This window comes from Bufo bufo, chromosome 2 (genome assembly GCF_905171765.1).
Source record: "Bufo bufo chromosome 2, aBufBuf1.1, whole genome shotgun sequence".
NCBI classification, from domain to species: Eukaryota; Metazoa; Chordata; class Amphibia; order Anura; family Bufonidae; genus Bufo; species Bufo bufo.
Window position 1 is genome coordinate 431271721 of NC_053390.1, and position 12659 is coordinate 431284379.

General features: G+C 43.3%; 1 protein-coding gene across 1 annotated transcript in view; it reads right to left on the reverse strand.

The window, feature by feature from the left end:
* ABHD8 (abhydrolase domain containing 8) overlaps window positions 1–10760 on the reverse strand; it is a 28797-nt gene extending 18037 nt beyond the window's left edge. The window contains exon 1 of the mRNA XM_040420361.1: window positions 10516–10760. The gene's annotated coding sequence lies outside the window, so the exon portion shown is untranslated. The remainder of the gene's footprint in view (window positions 1–10515) is intronic.
* Between the last annotated feature and the right edge of the window lie 1899 nt (window positions 10761–12659).

Genomic DNA, 12659 nt, shown 5'->3' on the forward strand with positions numbered 1-12659 from the left:
AATATTAAAGGGGCTGTCCGAGTTATGAAAAAAAATATATATAGCACTGTAAATCTGATGGTCAGCAATATATAACTAAGCTAAGCATGTTTTCGGCAAATAAATATCTATTTTCTAATTTCCCTGGCTCTCTTCTGGCCCTTTGTTTACATGCAATAAAAACAATCTCTGCCCCTCCCCCTGCTCTGCTGAGGGAGTGAATACAAAAGCTGCCCTGAGTAACATGTCTGCTGGGAGACTCAGCAGCATCATGTATGTGTAGGACTACAAGTCCCAGCTGTATAATGACACTGCTAAGGGAGTGGATACACGAGCTGCCCTGAGTGACATGTCTGCCTGCTGGGAGACTCTGCAGCATGTTGTATGTGTAGAACTACAAGTCCCAGCTCTATAATGACACTGCTTATACACACAGGATCTTCCCCCTACCTGTTCTTGTGCAATGCCCTGCAGAACTCTTCTGTCAGCTCTTGTGCCCAGCATTTGTCTCCTCATTGCCTGCAGCTACTCAGTAAAGCCTTCAGCCCTGAGTCTGTGCAGCTGAAGGGGTTAAGAATTCAGGAAGAGCAGACGACAGTGAAGGGGGCGGACCAGAACAGTGACATCTAGTGTACAGGAAAGAATAGAGAAACTGACTTCCAGTCCACACAGCAGATGCTCTGAGATCCAGAGTCTCAGGGGACACATGATATAACTGCCAAAAGTAAAGGAGGCTGAAAATGCATAAATAAATTGATATGCAACTTTGTCAAACAGTTATATATACCAGCTCACTTACAAAACGGGGAGGCAACATTTGTTTGGAGAAGTGCCTCTTTCAACGTAGAATGGTAAAGTTGATCTAGTCCTCGTAGGTGACGAATGTTCTCCCAAACTCATTTCTACATTCCTTTTTGTGACGAGGAGTGTGTTCAACTTAAAGGGGTTATGGGAAATTAAAGTTACACATAATGCCGATTTGTGTTTTTATCGCTATAAAAGTATATTTACTGTATTTACTAAAATAATTGTCTATCCTTCCCTACATATGCCAAAAGTAGTCTGTCACCAGGTTTATGCCCCTCTGTTTAAGGGGCGGCAAGGATCCTTATTATGATACAGAGTCACTTACTTTTCCTGCTCAGTCGTTTTGCTATAATCAGAGATGAGCAGCTTCACTGGGAGCCAAGAGCTGGAGTCCACTCAATGCAATACACACACTTGGTCATCCTTGTGACCTTGTGTGTGAAGCAGGGTCTCTATCACCAGTTTATACTGTCCTCACATGGTGGATCATAAACCTTGTGACACATTCCCTTTCAGAGTACATCCACAAGAGACAGATACTCTGCTGATCTGCCAACATGCATTTGCGTGGAGCAAATCTACAGCATTTTATAGTGCCAGCAAAGGGGATGAGAATTTAAGAAACCTCATTCAAATGGTACGAAGAAAAATATGCAACGTAAACTGAAAAAAAAAAAAGAAATCTACACTGCATGAGATTAAATATGTACCATGTCACTTTCATGCTGAAGATTTCCAGCACAGATTTCACCCCTCGAAATCCAGAGGGTGAAATACACAGCAAATCTGCAGCAGAAATTCTGATACAGGAAATCCACCCAGGGTGGTCGTACCCTAAAGAAGAAGAACAGATAATCCCTCAACCCAACCTCAACACATACTAATCTATCCCTAAACCAATTCCTATATTAATCCGGCCGATACTTTTTAAGGAAATAGAGAATATCACCCATGGGAAGCACAAGCCGCCGTCTTATGGACACATTTTAATCATTCATTTCTATCGGAAAAAGTCAATTTATGTTTGCTTATATATTCGATTTCAAGCTAACCAGATGAATTGTTTGCCTGTTTTATTTATTTTGGCTTGAATTCATTTAACACTTAGCAGAATGCAACTCTTTATATAATTCCTGCCAAGTAAAATAAAAAGTAACACATGTGGAAGGATGCTGACAGGGAAAGGAGTTGCCATAGTGACAGGATGCAGTAGCTATGGTTACAGTTTCCATTATGTAAGGACCACTTGGTCTAAACTGTTCGTGACCTACTTTATATTAGTATCAAACACAGTTTAACTCTGATTAAATAGTATAAAAGGCATTCTATTATAAGTTATTATACTAGTAGAGTATACCAAGAAGATGCAGAGTTGATGTCAGAGAGCTGAGACCCTCACCGATCGCTAGAACGAGGAGAGAGAAGTGATCACATCTCTTTCTATTGAGTCCATCTCCTGCAGCAAGAAGTGAATGCCCTACAGTATGTGTGCCCTTGTTCTAGCGATTGGTGGGGGTCTCAGCACTCAGATCCCTACTGATAAAAACCTATGATCTGTCAAAGCTTAAATTCTCTTCCTTATAGCAAATTCCTATGAGTGAAAAAGATTGATGTCAATAGCCTGGAGGGGGAATTAATATAATGTGGATGTCACAGCGCAGTGTGGTAAATACACTCCACACTGAACACAGAAGGGAAGGGAAAAGGTATTAGGCCTGGAACCTAGGGAAAGGGAAATGGTCACACCTAGAGAGTCCCTACGCCGAGCACTGACTGCTATAAGTATGAACAGACCTTGATGGTAGGAATGTTCATACGCAGGAACCTAAGCCCAATCTCACCCTAACAGGGCCCTGCAGAGAGTGTCAGGACACGGATGGCCTATTCCTTCCCAGATGAAGAAATAGGAGACCCCCTCAGGCCTAATATCAGGAGGTAGGGGAAAACAACCAACAACAAAGAAGATACACTTAACTTCCAAAAGTATGCGGACGAGAAGGAACTTAGAGAGAACCAACACCAGGACTTCCACAAACAAGGAGCTATCAACTGCATAGCATGATGGGTGAGGCAAGACTAAATAGAGGAGAAGGAATGACCACTTAAGTTACATCTGAGACAAGAGGTGTGGTCATCCCCAGCAACAACACGGAAAGTGAAACTAAAGAGGCTGTCAATCACATGCAGCCAGTCTCCTCGATCTTCTAGTCCCCTTCACAGGCGGGACTGTGACAGTGGAGCAGAAAATCCGAAAAAGTGATTGCCCCAGACATTTGATACACCAAAATAAAACTAAGGTTGAAGGGCTTGTCCGGCTTAGGAGCTAACCCCAACCTAACCTGTGCCCCAATATAAATTTAAAAAAATACTACAGTTCACTGACAGAGTCCTTTGACTATAATGGGATCCAGCAGGTATTTGGCTAGTTTCCAACATGAACACGTTTTTTGGCCAGACAAAAACCGGTGCATGCAGTTTTTTACCATCATAAACAGTGGGATCCTGGACTACGCTCATACTTCGAGAGTGCTATTTTCCGCATATGGGGGATGGCACCCCTGGACATTGCCTGGTTTTAGTTGTGTCTCACCAGTTATACTGGAGGTTACCTGTTACTTTCTCACATAGTGAATACAGTACATTCTGTGCAGTGTCACGCAGCATATGTAATGTATTGTGTGATAGTTAAATGGCGACAGGCTTCATTACCAAGTATAATTACATCAGTGACTTGCCCTGAATCAACATGGCACCTTTGATGGGCCCTCGCTATATTGACTTTTTTGGATTTCTGGAGAGCTACCTACTTTTCTATCAGACAAAATTGCTACCATCTGACAAATAGCCACCCCTTTCCACTCCATCTGAGCCAAACATGCACCATTATTGGGGATTTGAGGGTGACAGTGATGAGTGGCCAGATCTTCAGTAATCTAGTACCTATAACTTGTCATTTCATTACACTCAAAGACATCCAGACACCTATTTCAACTACTTAATACAATGACTTGGTAGAGAATTCCATAGTCTCGCTGCTCCTACAGTACAGAATCCCCTTATATGTTGACATACAATTTTTCTTTCTTCTAGACATAGAAGGTGACCTCTTGTTTGGTTACAGCCCTATGCTGACCTTTGATAATTCCATATATAGTGATTCGGTCACCTCTAAGTGGTTTTCACTCCATACTCCATAACTCCAATTTTGACAGTCTATTGGAACACTGCAATCCACTCAATAATTTTGGTTGACAGGATAACTGTGTGTCAAAAATGAGCAGTCATATCAAGAATGAACCAAAGAAATGCACTTTTCATATAGGACTTTTTCACAGAACATACAACCCTTTTCATACATTCATTAATGGGTTTTGAAGGTAATGTATCTCTGGTATTTTGCAAATTAAACCCAGATACTGATAAATAATCTTGTTTTCTAGTCTGTATTTATATTATGATTGGGAAGGGGGGTGCTTCATTCTGTTTTCTGAAGATGATTAAGGGAGCTGCCATCTTGCCTGATCTGCAGTTAACAGCATTCAGAGATATTCTTTAAAGCAGCCATATGGACCATAAGCACCTGTGATCTGGAGATAATTCACTGACTTGAGTTTTGTAGACATGCTCTGTGACCTGTGCGGAAGCCATTATGCGGGAGAGGGGGAACTCTGACCATCAACCATAATGCACACTTGTTGAGCCTGACATTTTCTAAGCAGGCAACCGACATACTCCTCAACATTGAAATTGTAACACCAAAAAGGACAAGCTGTAAGATTTCGCAAATCGAAGAAGTAGCATGTGGAAGGTATATAAATGAAACCTCAAATATCAGATCAAGTAATGTGGGATGATTGTGCGATGCCTCCTGTTCATCAATGTGCCAGTTATCAACATTTGTTGTAACCTGAGAGGGAAAGAATCCATGAACCGAGATGTCTGCACTGTTCCAAACCTCTGATTACAAGAATGGCGCCTAGAGATCCATTCTGTACTGCAAGTTAAATTGGACATCACCTCCCAAACTTAGGATGACAGTGTCTACACAAACCATCAAAAGGCGTTTGCACGACATTGGGCTATGAGCCAGACCTCCAGCTACAGGTGTTCCATTGACCTCACACCACGTCTCTCAAAGGCTATCATGGTGCACAGCTAGATGGCAATGAAGGCTGGAATGGAGGTCCATCCTCTTCAGCGATGATTCCTGCTTTTGTCTTGGACGCAATGATAGCCAGAGATTGGTCTGGAGACCACGTGGGCAATGCCATGAAAAGGCCTTCACAAGGGAAGGTCACACAAGTCCTAATGTACAATAGCCATGCCTCTAGAGTCTTCATTTCAGGTACACTATCAGCTCGGTGTTACAATGATTTAGTTGTGGAACCAGTGGTATGGCCATTTCTCTAAAGTGTCCCAGAAACTGTTATTCAACAGGACAGCGCAGGCTGCATATTGCTTGTGTTACTGTGACCAGCCAGTGGCCTAAACGTGCTACCATGGCCTGCAGTGTCTCTTGACTTGTCTCCCATTGAGCGCATCTGGGATGTCATTGTTAGGCATTTGCAAAGAGAGCAACCAGCAGCGGATTTTGATGATTTGCGTGCCCAAGGGCATTCAGAATGGCAGAACATTTCTCAGACAACCAGTAATAACCTCATTGATAGCATACCAAGACATGTGTGTGTATTTCTGCATGTGACTCTCATACTTGATACTGAATAAATCAAAATGTTTTCAATATTTTGCTTCCATTTTTATCATTTGCATATCATTAACATGTCTAGTGATCCTGTGATTTCCATAATTCCACATCCCTTCCTTCTTGGTGTTGCAATTTCAATGTTCAGGAGTGTAGTTCATTTATAAAAACTGTTGTCATTCATGTTGCGATTAAGTGGGTTGCACTGGATGCGATGACTCACTTACATAGAAGTCTGTGCTCCTAGACATAGCTCTGACCTACTTACTGAAAAAGAGGTTATGCAGTCAAACTGAAAGGATTGCAAAGCAAATAAACATCACTTAATACATACCTCCCAACTTCGATAAAATGCAGGCGGACAACAAATATTTTTACATTAAGCCACACCTCTAAGCCTACCCAATTCTTATCCATACACACCCAATCCCATCCAGTCCCCTTTGTATTACCACACAGAAATAGTACCTCTTTGTGCCCACCACACTGTAAGGATGCCCCACACAGTGTATGTGCCCACAAACTGTACTGATGCTCCTTTAGTCCCCCTCAATAGTAATGATGTCTCCTTAGTGCCCCCCCAGGGCTATGATGCTCCTTTAGTGTCCCCACACAGTATGATGCACCTTTAGTGCCCCCAACATAGTACGATGCCCCCTTAAATTCTTATCATGCAGTATAATACCCCTTTAGTGCCCTCATGTAGTATAATGCCTCCTTAGTGCCTCCTCCCTCTTTATAATGCCCTTAGTGCCGCAATGCAGTATGATGCTCCCTTAGACCCTTCCCACTTTTTGCTATGTCTCCTTAGTGCCCCTTATGAAGTAGTATGCCCCCATAGTTGCCAACATAGTGCTCCTGAAGTAATACACCCCCTTAGTGCCCCTCGTGTAGTATGATGCTCCTTTAGAGATTGCCAATAATCACCATTAGAGTAACAAGAGTCCTTTATTGAAAACATCCCCGGAAGAAGCCCAGTGTGGTGAAACGGCGTTGGGAGGAGGTGGCCACAGAGTTGGTGCGCTGCTTGATTGTATTATATGGATTGATATTTATATTGCTATGACCTTTATCACTATATATTCGGGGTTATTACGTTTTGATATTGGGATTTACCTTTTGATTTTCTCTAGTGCCGTTCTAGTGATTTCTGTGTCTGTGTCTAGTGATTCCTATTTTATCTTCTCCTGTATTGATCTATCCGCTGCTAATTTTAGTACTATTTTACGATCGTCTATGTGTAATTATTGGACTCTTTTGTTACTCTAATGGTGATTATTGACAATTTTTTAGTGGGGTGTGTGCAACAAGCTTTTTTTGCTTCAATCTAGATTGTTGTGAATGCTCGATAAAATATATTTTGGTGCCTCCTTTAGAGATTGCCCATACTGTATTATACCCCTTTGTGCCCCTCATGAAGTGTTATGCCACTTAGAGCCTCCAAATCTAATACTCACCTGGCCCCATTTCCTGCATGAAAGGAGATCACCAGTGACTGAAGGCCTCTTCCAGTGTGTGCTGTTTGCGGCCTGTAGCAGGCGCAATGACATCATTACATCGCTCTGCCCCAGGCCACTAACAGCAGTGGGCGCAAGGGGTATGCTCTAACAGGGAGTTGAGGGCTCCCTGCTTCACCACTGTGTTCAACTCTATTTGCACAGTTGTAAGTGAGACATGCTGCCCAGGGACAGTTGGAAGGCATGCCAATCTATCTATATCATATTTTTCTCTCTCATCTATCTCATATCTATCTAATATCTATCTGTCTTATCTTTTTTATTTTAAGCTTTGTAGTCAATACTGTGTGTATGGTATATACTGTATATGAGTGACAAACTAAATGAAGTCCTGCCTTTCGTTCAATCTTTGGTCAGATGATATCACATGCTGTCCAAGGTTAAGGCCCTTTCACACTGGCGTGCGCAAAATGCGGGCCGCAATGCACGAGCACAGTCCGTGGGGCAGCCGCAGTGGATCGCGGACCCATTCACTTGAATGGGTCCGCAATCCGGCCGTTCCGCAAAAAGATAGGACATGTTCTATCTTTTTGCGGAACGGAAGTACGGGATAAAACCCCACGGAAGCACTCCGTAGTGCTTCCGTAGGGTTCCGTTCCGTGGTTCTGTTCCACACCATTCTGCATCTCCGGATTTGCGGGCCCATTCAAGTGAATGGGTCCGCATCCGTGATGCGGAATGCTCACGGAATGGCACCCGTGCATTACGGATCCGCAAATGCGGTCCGCAATACGGCAATGGGGCGCACACACCAGTGTGAAAGAGGCCTTACTTTGGGGTCATGTAAAGACCTACAATTTCAAGTATTATTTCTGGTATTTGGCTGAAGACATATCACTCATGCCTCAGTACTGGACCACTATAAAATATTCATAACAATATTGCAGCATTTCAGGGTGGAATGTCATACATATTAGGCCGCTTTAATACTGTCAGTGTTTGGTCAATGTTTTACCAGTGATTGTGAGACACACAGAGATAAGGTACAATGGAAAGATGTGCACCTGTATATTTGACCCGCACCTGGTTTTGGCTCACACTGATGGAAACCACTGACCAAAGCAGCCTTATATAAGTTTCTATCAGCTTTGCACACAATTCACACTCCTGTATGGTTATCATCTGCACATGGTAACCCTATCATCACCTTTTGACTTGTTAACCTGCTATTAGAGATGAGCGAATTTCTTAAAAGTTCGATTCGACTGATTTGCCGAATTTCACCCCAAAATTTGCTTTGTGACGAAGTAGCGGGTGCAATGACAGGGAGCTGCGATAGCGCCACCCCTGTCATTGTACCCCTTAGATGCCACGTTCATACATGATCGTGGCATCTGAATGTAAAATTAACAATAAAAAAAAATGAAATCAAACTTACTGCCTCCATTTGCTTGCGACGGGCCGGCCGCCGCCATCTTGCTTGAAGATCTGGGCCGAAATCCTGTGCGGTACGAGATTACGTCATCACGCCGGCTGCAGTAGTGATGTATGACGGATTTCGGCCAAGATCTTCAAGCAAGATGGAAGCTGGCGGCCAGTCGCGAGCAAATGGAGGAGGTAAGTTTGAATTTTTTAGTTTTTTATACAATTTCAGGTAAATCGATTAGCTGACACAAAGCACGAGCTTCTAGGTGAATCGAATTTATCCTGAAATTCGGATCGAATTCCACTTTGTGGGATTCGATTCGCTCCTCTCTACCTACCTTACTAAAGGCCTGTAACATAATTGCATAATACAGAAGTCCAGTCATTTTTTGCATCATCTGTCCTCCTGCAGAGCATTCCCTCACGGCCCGTACCACAGCATTACAGTGCAATTTTCCTTCCTAGCCAACTATTCCTGCACTGGCCTGCACAACATCATGCCCAGATCACTGCATTTGCTTTCCTATATACACATGCTGTTTTGCAAGGGCATATTAATGCTTTTCATTACCAAATCTATCCTTGCTAGACATGCTTTCTTATATAAAACCAACAAATGTGTCCCTGGTGTACTTGGACGAAGCCTGCTGAGTGGCACCATCGTTTTTTTCTCCTCACTAATGTATTGCTGAAATGCACTTCTGTGGCTAGCATGTTAAATGACTGCAGTCCATTTACTCCATAAATGATGTGTCTTGTAGTCCACCATAGAGTCAATGATCCTAAGTGGAGTTCCTAAGAGTCTGCCTATGTTTTCTTATACAAGTGGATAGCATTAGCATTCATATACACGTTAATAGTAGAAAATTAATTGACCAAATTTTTTAAATTATTAATAGCACTAATAGTGTAAATTTGGTATTGGAGTTTATTTTACCAATATAAAACATAATAAACACAGGCTTTTTTATGGCTTTTGTTTTACTAATGTGTCATCTGCGCCAAAAATATGTCTTATTTTGACATAAGAGGGGGTGCAGCTTAGCGGGAAAGGGGGTGTGGCCTAAAATGCCTCTTTCTGCCCCAAAATTGCGCCATAATTCTGTCTCAAAGTAGGCCAACCAATAGTTGTTAGAGAGTCAGAAAAAAGTGTCTATCCCGGCATCAGGTTTCTCATCCAGCCTGAGCCCCTGAGATAAATCTGGTGCAGGTCTAGACGGCCTGTCTAAGTTTTTGCCATCTATAGGATTAGTGAATCTGGGCCACCGTGTCTTACCACTAGTGTTTTCTTTCTGGCATTTTTCCCCTTTAGAGAAGGCGATGGCAATATGGCTAAAAAAAAAAACGGCAAAACATACAGTAATAAAATGCCACCTAATAAAGAAAAATGGTAGTATAAAAAAATTAAAAACCTGCATTTCATATTTCCTATAGACCTTAAGCAAACATCTGAAGATTGCGTTTTTGCAGACAAAAAATGCAAAAGTGCAGAAAAAAACCTACGTGTTTATAAAACCTGCTGCGTATACTTCTCTGTGTTACCTCTTTCCAGATAAGTAGGTCAGGGCTGAATGTGCCATATATATATATATATATATATATATACACACACACTGTACATATACTGTACATATAAATCATCAGAGTCTGCAGCAATAGCAGCCAGCATTCAAAATGAGTCTGAAAATCACAACACAACCATGTGCAACAAGCTGCAGAGAAGCTGCCATGGATAACAGGGAGCGATAGTCTGCAGGGACAGGAAAAGTTAAAACCTTTTCTTATGGAAAAGCAATATGGTCTGTGTCCGTATCCTGCATAACTGTACACATCTAGAAACCATTGATCTCATATGATGAAGAGCAAAATGAAGCAACCCCTTTAATTCAGCTGGCACTTTCCTTTGCAGGCTAATAATGATACCAGTATAGTGATAATAGTACCACGAATACCAATAAAGCCTTGACTACCAGGGCCAGTAGAGAACGCAATACCCATGTTCAGGTCTAGAGGCATTTGTTATTGCTGACAGTATCCTCCTGCTTAAGGAAAGGGTTAACAAATGGCCATGATCCAGCGGAATAAGGAACGGCGCGATTCTTTCACCTTCTGAGCTAATAGAAAGATTTGGTCGGGGTTGCTTACCTCATTTATTGTCACGACGATTTTTGGTGCTTCGGAATTGGATTCGTTTGCAGACGAGGATCAGGGTGAGCGATGGATACAGAGAGAAAATCCTGCAGAGGCAATCTGCTCCTGAGGCTAATTCTCTTATCCTGCGCCCAACGCCTGCGTCTACAGCCACACCGTGGCCTGGGCAGCTGCATGCAGCATGGATACTTGCTTGTTGTTTCCCATCTAAGCTTTCCTACCTCCTCTGAAGATGTAAACCCTCTACTGCCCTCCGCCCCCCCCGCCACATGCTGTTGCCGTACAGAATCTCACTGTATCCCTCCTTAGAGGTGTGTGCGCAGGCCAGCACGCAGGATGAAGCTCCTATCAGCAGCCATTGCAGGCAGGAGGCACCATCCAATCGCACAAGGAAAGCAGTGTAACTTAGTAACAGGGCTGCGTCCTGTCACTTCAATGGGATGTGACAGTTAACCCTTTCTCCGTACCTCCAATTAATAGGAGAACCATGTGCCCTGGAAATGAGTCTTTTGACTACATAAAAGCGTGATGATCCAGTTGTAAAGGCGTATTCAAAGTGTTAATGTAACCTGCGATATCACATTGCTTTATGTGGGGCTAAGCATCCGCGTGATTATTCGGCTTCTGCTGACCAGACATAAATAGCTGCTATCTGCATTAGGCCTCATGCACACGACCGTTGTGTGTTTTGCGGTCCGCAAATCCGCAAAACACGGATGGCCTTTAATATGCGGAACAGCACGGACAGCCTTTAATATAACTGCCGGACAAGAATAGGACACCTTATATTTTTTTGGCGGGGCCACGGAACGGAACAACAGATGCGGACAGCACACGGAGTGCTGTCCGTATCTTTTGCGGCCCCATTGAAGGGAATGGGTCCGCATCCGAGCCGCCAAAACTGCGGCTAGGATGCGGACCAAAACAACGGCCGTGTGCATGAGGCCTTATGGACATATCAAGATAAGACGTTAACGTCCGTGCTCAAATCTAGAAAAGGTGGTTAGTGATGCCTCCGTGAAAATGTTCATGAAGGATCTGTGTGTCCGTTTTTTGCTTTCTGTGTGTTATCCGTGTTTCACGGACACTGTGCAGCTGGAACATGTCTGGCATCCGTGTTGCATCCGTGGTTTTCAAGGACCCATAGACTATAATGGGTATGATGGATCCGTGAACACGGACAAACTAAAGCATGCTAATACCAAGGACCCACGGACCATGGTAAAGCACGGATGTGTGAATACGCGCATTAAAATGAATGGGTGTGTGTGCACACTGACGTGAGAATGAAAGAGGGTTCACTTCTGCATCGAAGGTTTCATTAGGAGCTTCCATCACAGATTCTATAAAATTCCATCAAGTGGCCAGATTTCTGCCGGTAAAATGATAGACACCATAGCAGAAAACTGACGGACCCTACAATGTCAATGAGATCAGTGCTGTTATGCCCGATCAGTGCTGGTATTTTAGTTGTTCTGTTCCTATAATGAAAAAGAAAAATGGATATGACAACTCAGATGTGAACCTAGCAATTTTTGTATTTACCTACATGCACTGAGGCTGATGAGGGTTAAAGGACTGAAAGTGCTTAAAGGGGTTATCTCATGACAAAAACTAATTGCAGCGATGGCTATCCTCCGGCACTCCAGCTCTGGTGAAACTACGACTCCCAGCATGCTCCATTCACTTCTATGAAGTTCTGAGAACAGCCACGCAAGTGTGCATCTTGGGAATCATAGTTTTACCACCGCTGGAGGTTCAGAGGTTAGCCATCACAGGGTAGGGGATGTGTCTGACCACTGATCTCGGCTATCTCCAGCAGTTCCACCGAGTAGAAAGGAGCATCGGACATGTATGTGTTTCAGCTGCTCCATTCAGACAGAGAACACAGGCCCCTGTGTTAGTGAGAAATGGGACCCTTTCAAATCAGACACTTAGGCCTCTTTCACACAGCCATAGTGCTCCTGTGGCCATATTGCGGCCCGCATATGGCCGTGTGCATTCCGCATCACGGATGCGGACCCATTTACTTGATTCCGCAATCACGGAGATGCGGTGTGGAGCGGAACGGAAGCACAACAGAGTGCTTCTGTGGTGTTCCGTTCCGCAAAAAAATAGAACCTGTTCTATCTTTTTGC